The 23239-nt window shown below is 37.3% G+C and overlaps 1 protein-coding gene across 1 annotated transcript in view; it reads left to right on the top strand.

Annotated features, from left to right (window-relative positions):
- ASXL2 (ASXL transcriptional regulator 2) overlaps positions 1 to 23239 on the top strand; it is a 103500-nt gene that overhangs the window by 43039 nt on the left and 37222 nt on the right. The gene's annotated exons all lie outside the window — the stretch shown is intronic.

Genomic DNA, 23239 nt, shown 5'->3' with positions numbered 1-23239 from the left:
TTGAGAAAGATTGAGCTACTAGTCCCTCCAAATTCAAAGTATGGAATTTTGAATGAATTAATTAGAAACATGTACAGTATTCTTAGAATATTATAACATTTGAATTAAATGCTCCTTATAGTTCTGATGAGGTGGATGAAACTGGAGCCTATTATACAGAGTGAAATAAGCCAGAAAGAAAAACACCAATACAGTATATTAACGCAGAGAAGGCAATGGCAAGCCACTCCAGTACTCTTGACTAGAAAATCCCATGGATGGAGGAGCCTGGTAGGTTGCAGTCCGTGGGGTCGCTAATGGTCGGACATGACTGAGCGACTTCACTTTCACTTTTCACTTTCACACATTGGAGAAGGAAATGGCAACCCACTCCAGTGTTCTTGCCTGGAGAATCCCAGGGACGGGGGAGCCTGGTGGGCTTCCGTCTAGGGGGTCACACAGAGTCGGACACGACTGAAGTGACTTAGCAGCAGCAGCAGCATGGAATTTAGAAAGATGATAATGATAACTCTGTATACGAGACAGCAAAAGAGACACAGATGTATAGAACAGTCTTTTGGACTCTGTGGGAGAGGACGAGGGTGGGATGATTTGGGAGAATGACATTGAAACATGTGTATTATCATATGTGAAACGAATCCCCAGTCCAAGTACTATGCATGATACAAGATGCTCGAGGCTGGTGTACTGGGATGAACCAGAGGGATGGGATGGGGAGGGAGGTGGGAAGGGGGTTCAGGATGGGGAACACATGTACACCTGGGGCAGATTCATGTCAATGTATGGCAAAACCAATACAATAATATAAAGTAATTAGCCTCCAGTTAAATAAATTAAAAATGCTCCTTATAACTACAAAGCATGCCAGCATTTTAGAAAATAGAAAAAGAAGGTTCATGAATTCCCCCCTCACAGTAACTTATGATTTCATGCATTCCATTGTGTTTGTTTGTTTTTAATTCCTAAGTGAATCCCTTTTAAAGATAGAGTTTCTCTAGGAAGTCCCAGGGAAGAAGGAAGATAAGGATTTTGTTGTTTCAGGTGAAAAGAACATTTTGGAGTGTTCTAAAAGTAGCTTAGTTCTGTTGAGAACAGAATAAGAAGATGTGAAAAGAGTTGGAATAACCTTTGGGAGGAAGAAAAGATAAAAAGTTTTTTAAAAAAGAAGAATTTGGAACTTTTAGGTTGTAACAGTTATTGATAATTTAGATAGGTGCTCTGTGGTATTTGGTCATATGTTTTTTAAAAGTTTCTGTACTGTTTGCCAATAAGTAGTTATTTCAGAAAATCTTAAATGGTTTTAAAAAATTTGTTGTGATTTCTCACTTCCTTGTTAAATTTTTCATGCCTAAAATGCAGCCTAACTGTTTTTTCTCTTAACTTACATAGGAATGATAACTGGGCAGTAGTTCCCTAGTCTTGAGCTCTTTGACACAGAATTGCTTGTTCCAAAGTTGAAGTTCTGTCAGAACCTTTACAAAAAATTCTGTAAGCTTTTAATCATTTATTTTTACCTATATCGTTTCCTTTTTAAAGTTAGTATTGTTCACTGAGTAAAGATTTTATTTATTGAGTTGACTTGGTTGAAAAACCCCCATTCTCACTTTAGCTGATGGGTTATTGCTATACATTTATGTGACTCTAACTTTTGAAAGGATAGCTATTTTTGTTTTCCTCTCAAGACACTACAAATGAAATCAAGAATTCATGTATCCATTTGAGAGACATGATACCATTTGACTACTTCAGTTTCTAAGAGAAATTATTCAGGGTTTTATTTTATCTTGAATCAGTGTAACTTGTATAGCAAATGGCTGTCATTAGCCATCAGTATTTAAAATAGCCTGTCAAACACTAAACATGTTTCCTTTTGTCTGATGATGTAGATTTTCCAGTTTACAGGAAGGCTAACTCGGTGCTCCCCTCCCCTCTATTCCTCTTTTCTCCTCACTTGAGTCAGTACTTCTTCCTGTGATTGCAAAGTATCCCATCAGGCATGCATACAACCCCCAGAGGTCATTCAAACTCCAGCCTCCTGAATATACTCACACAGCTTCTTGGAGCTGTCTCTAGGCCTTGGGGCATTCTTTTTTTTTTTTCTTAAATCTTTTAAAATTAGGTGTGTGAAAGATCCCTGTCTTTGAGTTATAGTTCTGTAGTTCTCAAGGTCCAGTCAGCGGACAGAAGCTACCAATACATGGTTTAACAGGGAAGTTATGAAATTAACTGGTAATTAACAGGTTGTTATTAACTGGTAACCAAGAATTAACTATTAAAAGGTAAAGATAACATAGAAGAATATAGTAATTACAGACTTGGGAAGCGACTGTTGGACTAAGGCAATGTGCCTTAGGAAAGAATAACTTTCATGTTCCCAGATTCAGCTCTCCCTGGAAAAGGTGGGCCTCTGGTTCAGTGGATGACAGTTTCACTGGTGCCATAGCCTGAGGTGGCACATCAGAAGCCACCTTCTGGGTACTAAAAGAACTTGCTGGAAAGCCTCCTGCTGGGTGTTCAACTGGGGAGCCAGCTAAGCCACCAGCAGAATTTTCTGGAGAGGTACCCTTAGGATTTCTGCTGAACATTGCTGAAGGGTGAGCCACTATGGAGTGTCACTCATATTGTTGGGTGCTGCAAGCTCAGGAAGAAGCAGGCTAGAGTACACTAAAACCAGAAAGGAAAGACCCCATTTTTTCTTTTTGCAGTGTCCTCCCAGCACTCTACTGACAAAACTTAACGTTGAGCCAGCTGGCAAAGGAGAAATGTTTCTAGAATCCAACTTCATTATCACAGAGAAGGGCAAAGAAGGTTGGATTTGGAGCTAAAACTCAGTAATCGATAACTGGCACAGAAGGCGGCAGTAATTTTTCCTGAATAATGGATACTGAACTGAACTGAGCAGGTCATTGACTGGTCCCGTGTACACTTTTGCTTAGTTGGTTTCTCTCCATCTGTACCCCAGCTAAACTGGTACAGTGCTGTTGCCTGTTTAGGATCTGAAATTTCTTATCTGTACTCAAGACATCAAGCCATCATTTATCCTCATCTCTTATGAAAGAATCTTGAAATCTTTCAAAGTCAACTGAGATATTACCTCCACAAAGCTGGTGGCTTTTTCCTCTTCAGTTCAACATATCTTCCCTCTCTCAATATTTTTCTTTTTAAAGATTTGACATGCAGGATCTTAGTTCTCGACCAGGGATCAAACCTCGAGGGAAGTCTCCTGTTTTGTTCCTGATATTGGTGATTTTTATTTTCTCTTTTGTCTTTGTCAGTCTTGGTAGAGACTTGTTACTTTTTTTTTTTTTTTAAGCGACCAGAGTTTTGTTTCTTCGCTTTTTCTGTATTGTTTCTGTCATTGTTTTTCCATTAAAAAAAATCATTTTATGACTATGATGAGGATATGTATGGTCTCTGTTGGGATTTTAAATGTTCCATACATGCTTGAAAAGCCTGTGTATATGTTTTCTCCTGGTTTGGGGGTAGAGTGTTCTGTAAATGTAAGGTTGTTTTGGTTAATAAGGTTGTTCAGATCTTCTATACCATGACTGGTTTTTCTGTCTACTTGTTTTATTGATTATTGAAAGAAAGGTGTTGAAGTTTCCAAGTATGGTTGTGTCTTTATTTCTCTTTTCAGTTATTTAGTTTTTTGCTTCAAGTATTGAATACTTACTGTTAGGTGCATATACATTAAGAGCATTAAATTCTCTTCGTTGACCCTATTATCATTCCGTAATTACCCTGTTTACCCCTGGTGTTATTCTTGTGTGTTTTTAGTGGTTGCTCTAGTAATTATAATATATACCCAACCTTTCACAGAATTCTTAGGATTAATATTTTACTATCTTTAATAAAATGTAGAAACCTTACAACTATTTAGGTCCCTTTAGCCATCCTCGGAGAAGGCAATGGCAAGCCACTCCAGTACTCTTGCCTAGAAAATCCCATGGATGGAGGAGCCTGGTAGGCTGCAGTCTGTGGGGTCGCAAAGGGTCGGACATGACTGAGCGACTTCACTTTCACTTTTCACTTTCACACATTGGAGAAGGAAATGGCAACCCACTCCAGTGTTCTTGCCTGGAGAATCCCAGGGACGGGGGAGCCTGGTGGGCTTCCGTCTATGGGGTCACACAGAGTCGGACATGACTGAAGTGACTTAGCAGTAGCAGCAGCATCCATCCTCTATATGTTATAGTTGTCATATATGTTACATCTCATACCTGGACTTTCCCACCAGACAATGTTATTATTTGCTTTCTGGCCATAAAGAGCTGAAAGACTATTTTTACCCAGATGTTTACCATTTCATTTGCTCTTCATTCTTCCCTTAAGTTCCACATTTCCCTCCAGTATCATCTCCCTTCAGCCTGAAGCACTTCCCTTTCAATATTTCTTTAAGAACTGCTCTGCTGGTGATAAATTTTTACTTTTCCTTCATTTGAGAATAAAAAAAGAGAGAGAGAATGTCCTTTGGGAGGGGTAGAGCAGGGGAGGCTTTCATTTTAAAGAATTTTTTTGTTGGATACAGAATTTGATATTGATCTTGTATTTCAATACTTTAAAAATGTTACTTTAAAACTGCCTTCTGACCTCCATGGTTTTTGGTGAGAAATACATGCTTGTTTGAATTATTGCCCTCCTGTAAGTAATATTGATACACTGTTTTCTCTGGTTGCTTTTAAGATAATTTCTTTTTGCTTAGTTTACAGCAGTTTGATTTTTTTAAAAACAAAGCTAGATGTGGATTTCTTTGTGTTTAAATCTCTTTAGCATTCACTAAGCTTCTTGAATCTGTAGCTTTATATATTTTGCCAAATTTGGAAGATTTTCAGCCATTCTTCAAATATTTTTTCTTCACTACATTCTTTTTCTTCTTCCAGTGTCATACAACCTTTTTCTATTTCAGATGGGATGATTTCTGTTGCTCCTTTGTCACATCCTCTGACACTTTTCTCATTGTTCTGCATTCAGCCACTGAGCCCATCCAGTGAAATTAAAAAAAATTTTTGATATTCTTTAATTCCAAAGTTTGTGTTTCTGTTTTTTTTTTTTTGCGTTTTTATTTCTTTGCTGAAAACTTGTCTTCCCGTTAATTTCAAGTTATCTTTGCCGCATAGATATAGTAATAATGCTTTAAAGTTTCTTACTGTTAAGTCCAGCATCTGGGTAATCTCAGGATTGGCAACTGTTGATTGTTTTTTCCTTTGAGAATCTGTCACATTTTTCTGAACCTTAGATTATTGAGAAATTTAAGGTAGTATTCTGGACATTTTGAATAATATATTGTTTTAGGTTCTGTTTTTCTTCTAAAAACTTCTGTAGAATGCGGATTTCTTTTTTTAAAAGTAGATAGCCCAATTATTCACAGACTACATGTTCTCTCTTCTGTGTTAGTTTGATAATCACTTCTTATTTTAAAGCCTTTGCTTTGCTGTTTTGGATCTGTTCTTTGTCCGTCTGAGATGTGAGCAGGGGTTCAGTCCTAAAAAGCCTTTGCTGTGTTGATTGGGAATGTCTTATGTGCCAGCTCAGAGATGAGCCCAGGCCTTGTGAGGGAATTAGGGGAGTCCCTTCTCTGGTTCTTTTCTCTTAGGAATTCCATACCCCACAACTCATTCTTACAGTTTTACCTATCCTCTACAGTAGGACATCTCCTCAGCTAGGTCATGCTTTTTAGTCAAAGTGGTGAGAAATAAACCCCAGAAAACTCACTCTCTGAGAGTTTAGCCAACTGAAGTTAGAGTATAGTCCACATGACCACCCTCACTTATTAGACCAACTGCGTAGTTTGCAGGTTTCCTTTTTAAAGAAAAAAGACTTTATTTATTTTATTTTTGGCTGCACTGAGTCTTTGTTGCTGCATGTGAGCTTTCTCTAGTTGTGGTGAATGGGGGCTACTCTCTAGTTGCGGTGCACGGGCTTCTCATGGTGGAGCATGGGCTCTCAGCATGTGGGCTCACTATTGTGGTGCACGGGTTTAGTTGCTTTGCAGAATGTGGAATCTTCCCAGAACAAGGATTGAACCTGTGTCCCCTACATTGGCAGGCGGATTCTTAACCACTGGACCACCAGGGAAGTCCTCACAGATTTCTAAGACTACAATCAAGGCTTGATAATTTGCTGAAAGTACTTGTGTAACACTGAAAACCGTTAAGCACTTGGTTTTGGAAGGATACAGATTAAGATTTGTCAAGGGAAGAGACACACAGAGTCAAGGTGCAGTACCCAGCCAGAGCTTCCAGTCATCCTCTCCCCAGTCCTAGGATAGTGTTAATTGTCAGCATCAGTGTGTGACAGTAAGCAGGGTGTTCAACCAGGGAAGTTCACTTGAGCCTTGGTGTCCAGAGTTTTTATTTATTGGGGGTCCATCATATAGGCATTATTCAGTTTTCAGTGTCCAGCCCCTCTAGTGGTCAGCCAATACCATGTGACCCAAGCCCCTGCCTTAAATCACATTGTTGGTATGTATCAAAGCCCCCACTCCAGATTGCAGTGTTTCTATGTGGTTGGCCCTCATAGGGCCTAGTGATTATTTCTTAAGCCAAGGGCAAGGCCAGCCTTCTGTGGGTAACGGTAAATTCTATACTGTATGATCTCATGTGAATTAGGTTTTGACTTCCCAGCATGCCAGCTATCTTCATTTTCAGTGTTTAACGTAGTTGCTTTTTAAAAATTGATGTATAGTTCACATACCATTGTAGTCTACATTTTAGAGCATACAGCTCAGGTTTTTTTTTTTTTTCAAGTTTACTTACCCAAAACATTTTCATCACCCTGGAAAGAAGCCCTGTACCTATTAGCTGCCACTCCCCTTCCTTGTCCCCGGCAACTCTCCCCATGTCCCAGCCCTAGGCAATTACTAATACGCTTTTTGTCTCCATGGATTTGCCGATTTTGGATATTTTGTGTAATGAAGTTATATAATATGTGGTCTTCTGTGACTGGCTTCTTTCATATATAATGAATTTGAAGGCTCATTCATATGGTAGTATTTATCAGTACTTCATTCCTTTGTTGCCAAATAATATTCCATTATATACATATGATAGATTTTATTTATCCGTTCATCTGTTGATGGATATTTGGTTGTTTCTACTTTTTGGCTATTATGAATAATGTTACTATGAACAAGTAATGTTACTTGTACTCATGTGCAAGTTTTTTTGTGAAAGTTGCTTTTTATATTTTTGTCTACAGTCTTTTGGTGTAACTAGCCAGAGAGGGACAGGCAGGCAGGCAGATGGGCTGGCTGTTGTGGGCCTGCTTTGTCTTCACCAGTAGCAGAAGTCCTAGTCAATTTTAAATTGTGAAATTGGATTGAGCTTTAAATTCATGGAATCTTCCATGGTGAACCACAAATTTTAAGTTGGAGAATCCTGGTGTTTTTCTTTGGCTTTGAATGGAATTCTAGATTTTGGTGTAGCCTTTGTTTTCCAGTCATTTTTAAATTGCAGTAAGGGGGGTTGTCACAAACAGTTTGGTGTAGGCCATTTAACACAGGTGTTTTATGACTAGGTGTTTGGAACCTCAGTGTCAGCTAGTTCTATAATTGGAGCCTGGCTTTTCTAAAACCAAATAAGTAAGTGGGTGTGAATAGAACATAGTAAACCAGTGTGAGTCCATTGGCATGGTTAAGCATTGCTCTGTCCAAATGGAAATACTAAACTTACCCTGAAACATTTACATATGAAAATTACAAGACATGTAGTCTGATATATAGATATAATTTATGAATGATGTACTTCATCATTTTGAGAGTTGACAGGATTAAGGAGACAAAAGAGGACTTTTACTAGATCATGCAAGATATGGTGTGGTTTAGATTAGGGTGAAGAGAACAGACAGATTTGAGATCATGTTTCAGGACTTGCTAATGGATTGGATATGGGAGGTATAAGGAAGAAAGAAATGAAAAATTATTTCTAGGATTCCTTGATTGTACAGCTGCCATTTACCATAGGGAGGAAGAACAGAGGAATAAACTGGGAAAGTGGAGTGGGTTCATTAGTAAAGAATCCAGTGAGCATATTTAGTGGATTCAGAAAAAAAGTTTTGAACATCATGGGGGTGAGGAGAAGTGTTCAAGTGTGGGGAGTGGTTTTGTTATACGTGTTAAGACAGCAGTTAAAAAGGTAGTGATGAGTGGAGCTGTAGAGTAGGTATCTGTTTTTTGGATGTTGATGAATAAATAGTTCCAGGTATGTTATAGAATCTAAAAATAAATTCTTTTACAAGTCTAGGTTTATAAGTTAGGTACTAAAGATAGTTTTTTAATGTAAATTTTTACTTTTGAAAAATTCCACACTAAAAAGTGTGTATCTACCACATAAATTATAAATAGTTCTCTCACCCCAAACTGTTTTAGGGTTAATTTCAGATATTTTGTTACTTCCAGTATGTACTTAACACATAGGAACTTGAGAGATTATGTGCTATTTGTATATTCTGGTTTGTATTTAAAAACAGAGCAACTACACATAGACATCATGCATACATATTATTGATAAAACATACAGAGAATAGTACATAGTACATAAATCAAGTGCTTATGTATACTTTGAGACCATTCTGGCTAATCCTTAAAAGGTTACCAATTTTTTACTACTTCTGTCCTTAGTCTTTTGTATAAATTTTCTCTGCCTATCACCTGTAGCTGCCATTATTGTTTACAAATGTGCTTTTACAGCAGTAAATTTAGGACTTCACGCCTCCCTTCTAAAGTAGCCATTGCTTTTAATAACTGCCAATCCACCCCCGAGTTCTTTTACCAGCTTTGCTCATTCTGTTGGCTGTATTATCTTGATTCTTTTTATCAGTATATCACCTAGTAGAGAGAGTTTTTAGGAAAGAAGAAAATAGTATTCATTTCCGGAGACCTTGTTCTTTTTACTAGTTTTTGGTTGTTTGCTTTTTGGTCTTTCCATTCATGAGTAGAAGAGGAAAGAGAAATTTAAAAGATTCTGGGTATTCATGAATTTTTTATCCACAGATTGAGTGTTTTCTGAGACTATTTATGAGTGGTCCCAAGTGACCCCAAGGGTTCATGATATATAATAGTAATTTTGATGAGGCCTGTCTGAATTTGAAACTTTTACACCGTAAAATTGGTGTGAGTGGGTAAGTTGTACAGCTAATAAATTTAAAACCTAGCTTTTAAATTAGGTTGATCATTATTTATTTGCCACCTCTGAAACAAGTTGGGAAGTATTTAGAAGCATTGATTCTTTATGGAGGAAGACCTGGAGGGGAAGACTAAGTGTTAGTTACATAATAGTATTGGCAGATCTGGGGACAAGCACGTGACTTGGATGTGCATTCCTTACCAAAGGAGTCTGTCTAGTTCTATTTTACAGCTTTATGATTAATAATACTCTTGAGGGGGTATTCTCTTTTGTATTCCTCATCCTCTTCTCCCTCCCCAACCTCTTTCCCAAAACAGTCACATGATGTCAGTCATAGAATGATGTAGCTGGAAAAGATAATTAGGATATTACAGTTATATCTCATTTTATTATTGAAGAATTAAGGCCCATGGAGATTGAGACTTGGCCAGGGTAGCACAACTAGCCTCAGTGAAACAAAAAGTCAAGCTTACTGCTGACCTTTTTTCTTTTTTTTTTAGTATATACTGCCTCTACATCTATCGTTCTCCCTTCCCTCTGACTAGTATATTTGCTCTTTCAAATAAAACTTATACCATGTGCTAACATAGAACAATAGGTTAATGGCTGTCTGACTGTAAATTGCTTTCTGGAAGAATTTGAAGTAAAAACTCCAGCCATTATAATAACTTGTCTTCTCAAAGGGCCAGTTCAATTCAGTTCAGTCACTCAGTCGTATCCAACTCTCCGCTACCCCATGAATCACAGCACGCCAGGCCTCCCTGTCCATCACCAACTCCCGGAGTTCACTCAAACTCATGTCCACAGAGTCGGTGATGCCATCCAGCCATCTCATTCTCGGTCGTCCCCTTCTCCTCCTGTCCCCAACCTTTCCCAGCATCAGAGTCTTTTCCAGTGAGTCAACTCGTCGCATGAGGTGGCCAAAGTATTGCAGTTTCAGCTTTAGCATCAGCCCCTCCAATGAACATCCAGGATTGATCTCCTTTAGAATGGACTGGTTGGATCTCCTTGCAGTATAAGGGACTCTCAAGAGTCTTCTCCAACACCACAGTTCAAAAGCATCGATTCTTCGGCGATCAGCCTTCTTCACAGTCCAACTCTCACATCCATACGTGACCACGGGAAAAACCATTGCCTTGACTAGACGGACCTTGGTTGGCAAAGTAATGTCTCTGCTTTTTAATATACTATCAAGGTTGGTCATAACTTTCCTTCCAAGGAGCAAGCGTCTTTTAATTTCATGGCTGCAATCAGCATCTGCAGTGATTTTGGAGCCCCAAAAAATAAAGTCTGACACTGTTTCCACTGTTTTTCCATCTATTTCCCATGAAGTGATGGGACCAGATGCCATGATCTTTGTTTTCTGAATGTTGGGCCAGTAGGTTTTCTTAAATTTTTATTTTATATTGGAGTATAGCTGATGAACAGTGTTGTGATAGTTTCTGATGGACAGCACAGGGACTCAGCCATACATATGCATGTATACATTCTCCTCCAAACTCCCCTTCCATCCAGGCTGCCACATGACATTGAACAAAGTTCCCTGTGCTATGCAGTAGGACCTTGTTGGTTATCCATTTTAATAGAGCAGTGTGTACATGTTGATCCCGACTCTGTGACTATCCCTTCCCTTCACAGGGCCAGTACATTTTTAAAGAATTTTTCCTGTAGGAACATTTAAACAGATCTTTATAGTGTTATCTTATAGAGCTCAAAATTGTTAACCTACAGGGAGTTTTTTCTTGTGTTTCAGTCTTGTATCCCAAGCAAGCCCTTTCAGAGTTAGAATTGTAAAGCTCTCTGGGAACCATCTAGCAAAAGTCATGCTTAATAAACATCTTCCAGATTAAAATGTTACTCTTTGGAGGAGTCCTGATTGTATCTGATTAGTATTGAATGCATTTACTTATGTGCAAAATACTTTTCTTCACATGGTATTTAAATATGTTTTAGTTCACGCCAAAAACTAATCCAATTACCTAAACTTTTTTCTCACCTCTTCTTATATAAAAGTGTATAGCAAGGAAAATAAAGTCTTCATTCTCTACTACTTTGAGGCAGAAATCATCGCCACAGAGCAGATAATTTGACTGTGAAACCGAATTGCCTTGAGATGATTTCACTAGAAAGAGCTCAGTTTAAGAATAAAGAATATTATTAGTTAAATTGATACCACATTTATCTAAGGTTAGCTGATACCTTTGAGTTCAGCCTGTATTTTATCTGCTAATTTTAGTCTGCTTCCAAGCCTGCATACCTTGTAGGGATGTCAGAAGGATTAATTATGAAAAAAACTAATAAAACCCAAAAAACTTGGATATTAAAAGTATTTTTATCTATTATTATTTAGCTTCATAATGAGTTACATTATGGAACAAAGGGAAGCTAATAAACCTTAGAGTCTATAGCCGATTGCTTTATGATGGTTCCTTGAAATCTGAAATGCATGGGAATGATATTAAACAATGGGGTATATTCAGTGTATCCACATTTAACTTTAAGCTGCTGTAATAGTTTTACTCTGCCACATAATTTAGGTACTGCAATTGTTATCTTAAATGATTTAGACTTTAATTGATGTATTTTAGACACTGATATTTGAGACTAAACTTGTAAATTCTAAAGAAATTAATGTTTTACGTAGCAAAGTATGGGGGAGAGTACTGATTTGAAGAATTATGGATATTGTTGGGAAGGGAAGGGAGAATTTATTTTTTTGGCTTAATTGTTGCTTTGTAAAGAAAAATTAAAGTTCTTTGTTTTTTGTTTTTTTTTTTCCTTCTTTGATTTTCTTGGGGTGCATTCCAACTCCAGAAGGTAAGAATTTCTTTATTCTAAAGAAGTATTATACAGTTATAAAGTACTCTTTTACAAGTTTAATTGAACTTACTCTTGGATGCATGATGCTTACTTTATAAAACCAATTAGTCTAGAAACTAAGAATGATATTAATGTGTAAATATTGGTTGTATGTGCTTTTTTGTTGTTCTTATAATTTGTAATAATCATTGGTTATACTTTTAGAAACCCAGTCTGCATTTAGTTTCAAGATGATTATTTGACTTTCTAGCATTGGAATACCTAGTATTCTACAGACTAATAATGAAAATATTTAAGAGATTGGAAATGTGTGAGCTATCACTTGCTGTATGGCTGTAAGATTGAAAATGTATGTTTATACTCTTACTGATTTAGAGAGAGTATTGGTAAATCCTTTAAAGGAATAAAGGATTTAAATTTAAAACCGGTTAAAATTCACCATCACTGACGCGATGGACATGTGTTTGAGTAGGCTCCAGGAGCTGGTGATGGACCGGTAAGCCTGGCGTGCTGCAGTTGCAAAGAGTTGGACATGACTGAATGACTGAACTGATTGGTAAATCCTTTAAAGGAATGACACTTATTTAAAACCAGGCCCAAAACAGGTTAAATTCTTAGTCTGAATCTTCAGTGAATTGGCTTTTTGTCTGCCATTTTAGATAAAACATTTTAGATACACCTATGTTATAACAGTTCCCATGTTTGAGTTATTACATGCCTGTGACACTTGACAGTAGGAACCATATTCATGTTTTCATTTCACTAGGACATGACATGTTTGGCTTTTAGTTAGAGCTTAATCTTTTAAGCTCCAGTTTAAATTCTATTCCATTAATTTTGTTTATAAGAAACTATTCATTTTTGAATTTTAGTTTATGGAGGAAACCTTATTTCAGGTCATACAAACAGTTAAATTATAATTTAAAAAAATTTTAAATAGGCAAGAAAAAATTTTGTTTTTTTTGGGGGGTCTTATACTTGGTTAGGTTCTTTTGGTATGAATAATAGGAACCAAATATGAATAACTTTATCAAAATGAGATTTATTTGAATATGGGGTAGCTTGCAGTTTCAAAGGAAAGAAACAGGCTCTGGAATTAAGAGAACTAAGTTAGCTACAGAGATCAGGCAGCTGACACTTGAAGGATGGGCTCATCAGGGCCCTCCAGCCGGGATGAATTAGTCTATGTCTACTTTGCTCCAGGTTAAAAATTCAAGGAAGACTGGTCTAGTGTCCAGGGATGGTGAGACATCTTAATGGATAGTCCTGCAAAGACTATTTCCAGTGGGGTAGGGCATAGTTCCTCAAAGCAAGATTGCATGTTCTTTTCCAGAGGAAGAGAGAATATATTGACTAGGCAGAGACAACAAATGTCCACTGCATTGCCTACTGTAGAAGATAAGAGTACAACAGAAAAACTTAAGCCCCAAGCAATTGTAAGAACTGTCTGTTTATACAGATTCTCCCGGTGGCAACATTGTGCATCACCACAGTACAGTATCACAGGAGTGTATTGCTTTTGAGACAATCTGCCTGGCTTCATTTGTATTCATTTATGTATGTGGGTTTGTGTGTGTGTGTATGTGTTTTAATTCACTCTGCCCATCTTTGCCTTTTAATTTGCATATTTATGCTATATTTAAGATAATTATTGATATTTTAGAGTTTATGCCTGCCATTCTGTTGTTTTTCTGTTTGTTTCCTCTGCTTCTTGGTCCTGTTTCTCCTTTCTTGCCTTGCCATGGGTTATTTATAGGATTCTGTATTGGCTTTTTATACTGCATTTGTTTGTGTCTCTGCATAATTTTCTTAGTGTTTGCTTTGGGTATTACAGTATACACATGTAATTTATCACGTATCCACATTTTCCTATATGAGCTTTACCATAACTCTTAAGTTACTTCTGTGAGTTGGAAAATGCCAAGAATTGGTGCAATTCATGTATTTCAATTCACTGTTTCAAAACTCTAGAGTTCGATATGAGTGAGTGTCAAGAGGGACAGTTCTTTTTTAAAAGCAGAAAATAATTGTAATCAATAGCTTTAGCTATTTAAGTGATTAAAGGGAATGTTGCTTAGTTGTGTCCGATTCTTTGCGACCCCATGGATTGTAGCCCACAAGTCTCCTCTGTCCATGGAATTCTCCAGGTAAAAATACTGGAGTAGGTAGCCATTCCCTTCTCCAGGGGATCTTCCTGACCTAGGTATCAAACCTGGGTCTCCTACATTGCAGGCAGATTCTTTACTGAGCCACCAGGGAAGCCCATTTAGGTGTATAATCTTTACTGTTAAATGAACAAGAATACCAGATAAAACAGAGATAGAAAATTACAACAGATTTTTACTTTTTGATGTACTTAATCAAACCTGATAAAATTTTATTCTTCTCTAGCTCATTTCTTTCAGGACTGTTTCTGTGACTTATGTTGACCAGTATTTTGTTTCCAGTTTCTGTTATCCATACTAATTCTTTTACCTCGAGTAATATATCCTCACACGCAACTGTCTATACCTCTTTAGTTCAGAAACATACCGCTGTTTTGAAACGACCCAGCCAGTTAAGAAATGTTAGTATCTTGATCAGCTGAAATAAAGGCAGTTGATATTTCTTTATATATGTAGCTGTTCAGTTCAGTTCAGTCGCTCAGTCGTGTCCGACTCTCTGCGACCCCATGAATCACAGCACGCCAGGCCTCCCTGTCCATCACCAACTCCTGGAGTTCACTCAAACTCATGTCCATCGAGTCGGTGATGCCATCCAGCCATCTCATTCTCTGTCGTCCCCTTCTCCTCCTGCCTCCAACCTTTCCCAGCATCAGAGTCTTTTCCAGTGAGTCAACTCGTCGCATGAGGTGGCCAAAGTATTGCAGTTTCAGCTTTAGCATCTGTCCTTCCAATGAACACCCAGGATCGATCTCCTTTAGAATGGACTGGTTGGATCTCCTTGCAGTATAAGGGACTCTCAAGAGTCTTCTCCGACACCACAGTTCAAAAGCATCAATTCTTCGGCGATCAGCCTTCTTCACAGTCCAACTCTCACATCCATACATGACCACGGGAAAAACCATAGCCTTGACTAGATGGTTAGAGTGACCTTTTTAAGCAGCTTGTTGCAGTGAAACCAGTAGAGGAAATGGCTGTGGACTGATAGGAGTCAAGCACTTTATATTTCATATATTTACTTTAAAGCACAGAAACACTGAACTCTTCCCCCCGCCCCCACCTTTTGAAATGATTTTACTCATATCTTACTGGTAGTGGACAAGCTACACTTTTTAAAAAGTAATAGTGGGAAAAAAGACAATAATAGGAAGGTGAAGAGACTGAAGATTTACAGTGAAGTATTAAAAGGATAGAGACAGTGTATAAACAGTTTCTGAAGGATCTTTCTGTTTCTATGACCTCCCTCTCTATGCTGTTCCTAGATTACTCTCTTATTTATTTTGTGCCCTTTCGCTGCCCTGTTCAGACTTATCATTTTGTGGTCCCAACTTGACCTCCTTCTCCCAGCATGCCTGTGTAAAAGTTTATCTGCATACCCTCTTACCCTCTCTCCAGGGGTTTTATTTCCATTTGTTTAACAACATGTTTGGGGAGGAAAGTAGTTTGAAGAAACTAATTCTCTAGAGAATAGATGAGTAGATGCTACTTTTTACATTTAAAAACTACATTTATTTCTTTTTAAGAAGTAGATTAGTAGTTCACCCAGATGAACTTCTCATTGGAAGAATTTCAGGTAATATGACCAAGGGAAAGCAAACAAGAGGTTTTAATGAAAGAGTTTGTAAGAGTACACAATGTTTCAGTGAATTTAAAGCCTACTGAAACGGTTAATTTACTGATTTCTAAACGCACCATTTTCCATTGTAAGGACACTGTTGTGTTCAATTTGCTTTGTGTGCTGTGTCAGGGTAAGCATGCCACAGATCAGCTGTTGATTTTAAAGTTACGTGGTGCTGATTTTTTTTCGTTAGTATGTGGGTAATGAGTGTCTGTGTGTATGTATATTATGTGAGTGAAAGATTCTTATGAGTTTATTGTCTTTTCACATTTAATACTGACCTGAAATAGGGCTTATTCAAGCATCTGTTTGGGGAACTAGATAATTCTACACTTTGAAACTCAGGAGTCTATTATTTAATCCTGTTGAAATTCAGGATATTGAACTTTGAAGGAAAAATACAGAGTGTATAACAGTTGAGTCAGAGGTAGGTAAGCTGATTATGTCCTAGTTTTGACAAGGCCATTCTATAGGAAGGAGTACAGAAAAATAAACAAGAGATTAGGATTTAAGTTGAGATACGGCAGGGTGGTCTGTTGCAAAGTGGAGTATCTAGGAATAAGTAAATAAGACTGAAGTCATTTAAAGCTCTTCCAAAGGCTTGAACTGGGGATAATAAATGTTGGAAGATACTGGTGAATTTTGAGGATGGATTGTAAAAGTTTATTAATATTAGATTTCTTTAGCTTAGTTGCCAGAGAGAGGATGCCAGTGAGGAAAAGAGAGATCAAAAATCTGAAAAAGTAGACTTCAGGGCTTCATGAAGAGTCTTATTAAAATAGCTTGAAGGGCTGTCATCTAATTAATGAAGAAATAATTTCTTTTCCTCTCCACTTGCAAAGATGGTTTACTACAAGGTCATTTAAGCAAATTCAAACATTAGAGAAAATCACACAGAGGAAAGAAAAGAACCTCCTAAATTTTCCACCATGAGGACCACTGATTTACATCATAAAATCAGGACTAATAAATGGAGTTAGAGGAAGGGCTTCCCTGATGGCTCAGACGGTAAAGCGTCTGCCTACAGTGCAGGAGACCCGGGGTTCGATCCCTGAGTTGGGAAGATCACCTGGAGAAGGAAATGGCAACCCATTCCAGTACTCTTGCCTGGAAAATTCCATGGACTGAGGAGCTTGGTAGGCTACAGTCCATGGGATTGCAAAAAGAGTCGGACACAACTGAGCGACTTCACTCACTAAGGAAGAATTTATGAATAATTAGAAATGCATAGAGTCTCCACCAGCACATTTTGAGCTTGTGCAAAAGACTGCTTGTTTAGGATGTTTTAGGAGGGGATATAACATCTGTAGGAAAATGGGCTTCATGACCTGTGAAGCTCCTTGTCAGCCTATGGATTTTACCTGATTCTTGTCTGTAGATGTTTGCACCTGAGAGATGATTTTGTAAAGTGAGAAAGTAAGGTAAAGAATGATTAAAAGTTGTAGGATTTTATTTGACCCAGCAGTTCCACTTCTCTGAATACACACAAAAGAATCAAAAGCAAGGACTTGAATAGATAGTTTTACACCAGTGTTTATAGCAGCATTATTCACAATAGGCAAAAGATGGAAACAACTCATGTTTATTGATAAATGGATAAATAAAATGTGGCATATACAGTCAATGGAGCATTTTTCAGCCTTAAAAAAGAAGGATATTCTAACATTCTACAACATGAAATGAACTTCAGAGACATTATACTAAATGAAATAAACCAAACAGAAGAGGAAACATACCATGTAATTTCACTTACATGAGAGACCTAGAGTGTAAGTTATATAGAGACAGAAAGGATTAATAGGAAGGTGGTTGTCAGGGGCTGGTGTAGGGGGAAAATAGGGGGTTGTTTAATGGGTGCGGAGTTTTAGTTTTGTAAGGTGAAAAGAGTTCTGGAGCCTGGTGTTGTAAAAATGTGAATGAACTTAAGTGGAAGTGAATTGTACACTTAGAAGTGGTTGAGATGGTAAATTTTATGTTATTATCAAACTGCAGAAGTATTAGTCACTCAGTCATGTCTGATTCTTTAAGATCCCAAGGACTATAGCCTGCCAGGCTCTTCTGTCCATGATGATTCTCCAGACAAGAATAATGGATTGGTTTGCCATTCCCTTCTCCAGGGGATCTTCCCAACCCAGGGATCGAACCCAGATCTCCCGAATTGCAGGCAGATTCTTTACCATCTGGGTCATATTTGCCACAATAAAGTTGTAGGATTTTGTTGTAATTTGAGTAGGATTTTTTATATAATGTGGGAGAAACAACCACTGTAGGAAATAAGACAAATGGCTGAGGTAGAGAGGGGATGAGCAGAGGTTACTTCTTTAAACTTTTATAGATGGTAGTTTTTCCCTGTCAGATTTAAAATATAGGCAGTGGTAGAAGGTTGTAGAAAAATATGAGTGATTTTTAAAAATTTCTGCCTACAGTGTGATGATACAGAATTGGTATAACAAGTGATAAAAGTGCTGTAGGGGCCTTCAGAATTAGGAGAGTTACAGACAAGATTAAAAAAGCTAAAGATTTTTACTGAGAGTTGATGGGCCTTGTATATTTATGAATACTTTTGCAGACTTCACTTACAGTTTTATTTGTATCTTCAAGCTCCAGAAAGAAACTAAAAATGAAAGAAAACAATAGTGAAGATGTCCAGACTTTCAGTGGAGAAATTTGGCATGAACTCATTGGAGCTTCCCAGGTGGTGCTAGTGGTAAAGAACCTGCCTGCCAATGCAGGAGATGTCGGAGATGCGAGTTCTCCAGTATTCTTGCCTGGAGAATCCCATGGACAGAGGAGCCTGGTGGGCTACAGTCCATAGGGTCGCAAAGAGTTGGACATGACTGAAGCGACTTAGCATTTACAAGTTCATGCATGAACTCATAGATTCTTCGTTTATTCTCTGGGTTATTTTTTTTTTTACTGTATTTGTTTATTTTGTTGCTTGAGTAGAAGGTAGCAGTTTAATCCCTATACAAACAGGTAAGAGAAGTCTTTTGCATGGGTGCCTAAACAGGTTTGTGATATAATGAGTCATTTATCAAAATAGACATTTGAACGTTGAAAATGTATTTTGATATAACAAACTTTTCAAGTTGTTATCAAAATGTCATGATTGCTTTTATATTGATATATTCAAGGGAATAGCTAGTTTTCTCCCTAAATATCACTATCCTATAATTGAAATGATTAAATGTTTTGGTGATAATGAACTAAACACACTCTTTCTAAAACCACTGGATCCTCCCACCCAGCTTCTTCACCTTGGACTTGTCTCTCGATCTTTAAGTGCTATGTATAGGCATCCCCACTCTTTGCATTTGTGAGCGTCAATGACTGACTCTTTTTGAGTGTGTCTCTTCTGGTACTTGGTGAACAAATACCTTGCTAGTCAATGTGTCTTTTCTCTTTGAATGTCTCACTTCAGTCTGTGTATAGTCTCTCTGCCCCTTTACCTGCTATTCTAGTTTTTGTTTTAACTAGCATGCTCTTAACAAAGGAAGTGATTTTGAAAAAGAGCCTTACTCTCTTTTAGAAGTTACATTGTTTTAAAATTTATTCATATATTTTAGAGTATTTACTTTAAATTTTTTGTAAAAATGGTTCCTAATAGCCAAAACCAGGTCAATCAGTAATGAAAAAATAAACACTGGAAAATACCCTGAAATTCAGTAACAGGAATTACCACTGTATTACATTTAATTGAAGAAACTAAGGTAATTGCTGTACTAATTTTTCCCCTGAAGATTAGTAATATACTTCATTTAGGGTATTAATTCCTAAATGATCTCTGAAGTTGAGGAAAAAGAAAATAGAAAAATTCTGAATGTGCGTTATCATTTTTTAAATAAAAGCAAAAAAAAAAAGTATTTTCATTTCTCTTTTATCACCATAATTGCAACTTTTTTTTTTCCCCTCTAAATGTTTCTCCACTTCTGAGTTTTATTTCTTTGTTGGCTAGATTTAAGTTAATGGATGATCTTTTCCCTGAGTTCTCATGGACTTAATATTTTTCTGTTACTTCTTTGTTTGAGTGATATCTTAGCTAGATATTTTATTTTATTTTTTTTACTGTCTGGCATTGAGTTTTGGTAAGAAGGCAGATGTTCCGTGCATTATACTGGGCTTATCAGTCAGTTTTTGCTGCATAACTGTCTTGGTTTCAGTGGTTTATAGCAACAGATAGTTCCTTTTCTTCTTCATGTCTTTAGAGGAGCTGGAGATTAGTTATTGCCTAGGCTTGGCTCTCTGCTGTGGGTTCCGAAATCAGTGGCCTACTCTCATGGCAATCAGGAGGAAGTTAAACTGTGCAAGCAGCTGCTAGCCTCTGGTTCTGACATTTCTGTTACCATTTTATTGATCAAGTCTTATGGCCAAGCCAAAGAGGGGCAAGGGAATAAATACATTTTATTTACTGTAAGGTGGCCTGATGGAGTGAGTGAATACCTAAAAACAGTAATGTACTCTGCCACTTTTGCTTTTCATGCCTAGATCTCAGCTTGATTCTTTCTTAATCATGGAAATTCAAGATTTAGAAAAAAATTAAGATAAATATTTTGGAGTATCTTGGGTCAGTTAGGCTGTGCATGTTGAGTAGCATGTTGCCTCTCCTTCCATTATTCAATATACACTGTTGATTCATACACATAATATTTTCTCATTGGTAGGAGAGAGTTGTCACTTTTGAATATTCTCCTATATTTTTTTTCTGTATCCTTTTCATATCTCTGTCAGTATGAATGCTTTTGATCTAGATGCTTTGTCAGTTAAGATATTTTCATTTGTAAATAACAGGAAGTGCAATGTAAACTGGCTTAAGCATTAAAGGAAATTAATCATGTGATAAAAGTGAAAATACCTGGCAAAACTTGATCCAGGTGCTCTGGCAGTTTGATCAGAATTTTGGCTCTATTTCCTTCATTTTTATTTCATTTTCACCAGATTCATCCATCATAGTTGCAGATGGAGCCTGTATGCTTTGGGGTTTGACTTTAGAAGAAAAGAGAAAATCTGCTTCCCAGAGCTTCAGTGAAATCACATGCTGTTGAATCTTGCTGGCCTACAGTAGAGTCACGTGTTAAAACTTTTTCTTGACAATATGTGTAGTTACAAATGAAATATATTTAGGAGAAGTATTGATTCTATGCAACATTGAGATGGCTTCCATAAGCAAGGTACTTAAGGCTGAAATCTGAAGAGTGAATTAATTGGAGCTTCTAAGAGAAAAGGTGAGGGTTCTCATTGCAAGGAGGAGCATTAACTAGTACAAAGGCCAAGAAGTCAGAAGAATTGTAAGTTACAAAATGAAAAGAAAACTAGAGTAGGCCAGAGCAGAGAGGGTGTCTCAGGGGTCAGATCATTTTGATAATTCTGGGCTTTATTCTAAGCACATTGTGATATCATGGATTAATTTTCAGCTGGGCAGAGATGGCACAATCATACATATTTTTAAAAGGTCACTGGCTTCAGAGTGCAGAATTGATGTGGGTGAGTGAAGTTACTGTCACTTAAGATAGGTAGGGAACACTGGAATATCATGACACTGGGGTGGGAAACAAGTGAAGGTAAGTACCACAGTTACACAGTCACTTCTCTGTGACATACACTTGCTATATGTAATTAAGATTCTGTACAGATTATGAAGTAGATAGTGTTTCTTCTGTTTCACAGATGAGCAGATTAAAGATATTTACTGACTTGCCCATGATATACTCAGATCTGCACTCTAAGATTGGTCTGAATACATAAATCTGGCTCCTTAGGCCACACAGTGGTCTCTTTTCATGAGTTGCTATGTTTGTTTCCTCTGAGTAGTGTTAATTATAGGCCTCAGGTCTTTTAGCCCTGCTGGCTACTGTTAACCCCCTTTACTGCAGAGAGAATCAAAGAAGGCTGTTGGCGGTGTGACTGAAGTTACTTCTGTTCTTAGGCCTTGTGTATGAAGCATCTTAGTATATTTCCTTCATGAAGTGTATCAGCATAAAATTATAACACTACACTTGTTCCTTTCCTTGAGAACTGCTCCCCACCCCCACCCCCACCTCCTACTTCAACTCAAATCTCTTAAACATGGACCAAAAAAAATTAGAAACTAAATTATCTCATGATTGTTGTGTAATCTTTTGAGGTATTCTTGCTTCAGCTGCTTCAACCCCATATTATACTTACTTGACTGGACATCAGTATTGATTTCCTCTGTTCCAGGGTTTTATCACTCATGCAGGGGCTGTCTGTTCCTTCAAGTTTCTCAGTTATTTTTATTTAGTTATGTCATTCTGGAGTTACTTCCCTTGAAGATATATTCCTGCCATCATGGGCAGTGTAGCCTATTTCACTTCTCTGTCATTGCTTCATTATTCATAAAAATGAATTTTTCAAGGGTTCTCTGTTTTTTTATATTTTCCTGAAATCAGATCTAAATTTTTGTTTTAAACAGTGTGGTGTTCTGTATATCTTGTGGGTTTTTTGAAACTTTCATATTTCCTTCAAAGGAAAATTACACCAGATTTGTGAGGAAAATATGATGGTGTCTGTCTCTGTTACCACATCTTTTCACCATATGTGTGTGCCATTTACTTTCATTTTATGGGTTTTACCGTAAGACGTTTTGTTGTTTTGGTTTGGTTGGCTTGGGGTTTTTTGTTTGTTTTGTTTTGGGTTCTAGGTACTAAGCTCTAGATGAGACTATATGTTACTTTCTCTCAGACCTAAAGTACTTTGTACAAGCCTGCAATCTCCATTCCATAATGCCAAAATCCAAAATGCTTGAAAAAGGTTTTTCAGTCTTTTGGTACCAAACTTCCCTTTGTCGACAATTCTCTTAAACTGTTTTTCCTACTTAGTGTGAATATTCATGTATTTTACTGTATTTGGTTATAGTGTTGCTGCCCCCGATCTCTCTGGTGATGTTACATAGTATATGGCATATCATGTTGCCTTTCAAAAATCCAGATTTTTATGTCTGAAACAATTGGCCTTAAGTGTTTGGGGTCAGGGATTGTGGACTTGTGTATGTATTGGTCGCACTGGTTGCAGTGTGCTCTGGCAGTTTGTTCCCTTGTCTAACTGTCCTGTTAAACTTTGAACAGGAAAGCTTTCCTCTTTGGAGCTACAGACCCTAGTTTATTGGATACTTAATAACAGTACTAAACAGAGTGGGTACTTAATACTGAAATTGAATACCAAAAATTAGGGCAAACCTTTTACCAGATAGGTTATTGAGCCACAGATTATAGCATGTTTTCTTTTTACTTAGTTATATGTTCTTTTTAAGCAGTCTCTTTCCTCTTCTGCTTCTTTCTTCTTTACTGAAATTTTGTCTTCACTACTTACAAAGCACTATGTGATCTTGAACCAGCTTACTTATTAACACCTCAGTATATTCATTTGTAAAAATGGTGTAATAATTTTGCTTACCTCAGAGGATTGTTGTGAGGTCTAACCAGAATGCTTCCTGGAATTTAGCGCTCCTTTTGCTGTTAACGTAGCTGTTATTGATTCATATCCTGTTGGTTACTTTACTA

The sequence above is a fragment of the Moschus berezovskii genome, chromosome 11 (genome assembly GCF_049115385.1).
Source record: "Moschus berezovskii isolate FMDL1 chromosome 11, NW_MosBer_1.0, whole genome shotgun sequence".
NCBI lineage: Eukaryota > Metazoa > Chordata > Mammalia > Artiodactyla > Moschidae > Moschus > Moschus berezovskii.
This window is presented reverse-complemented; position numbering and strand designations above follow the sequence as displayed.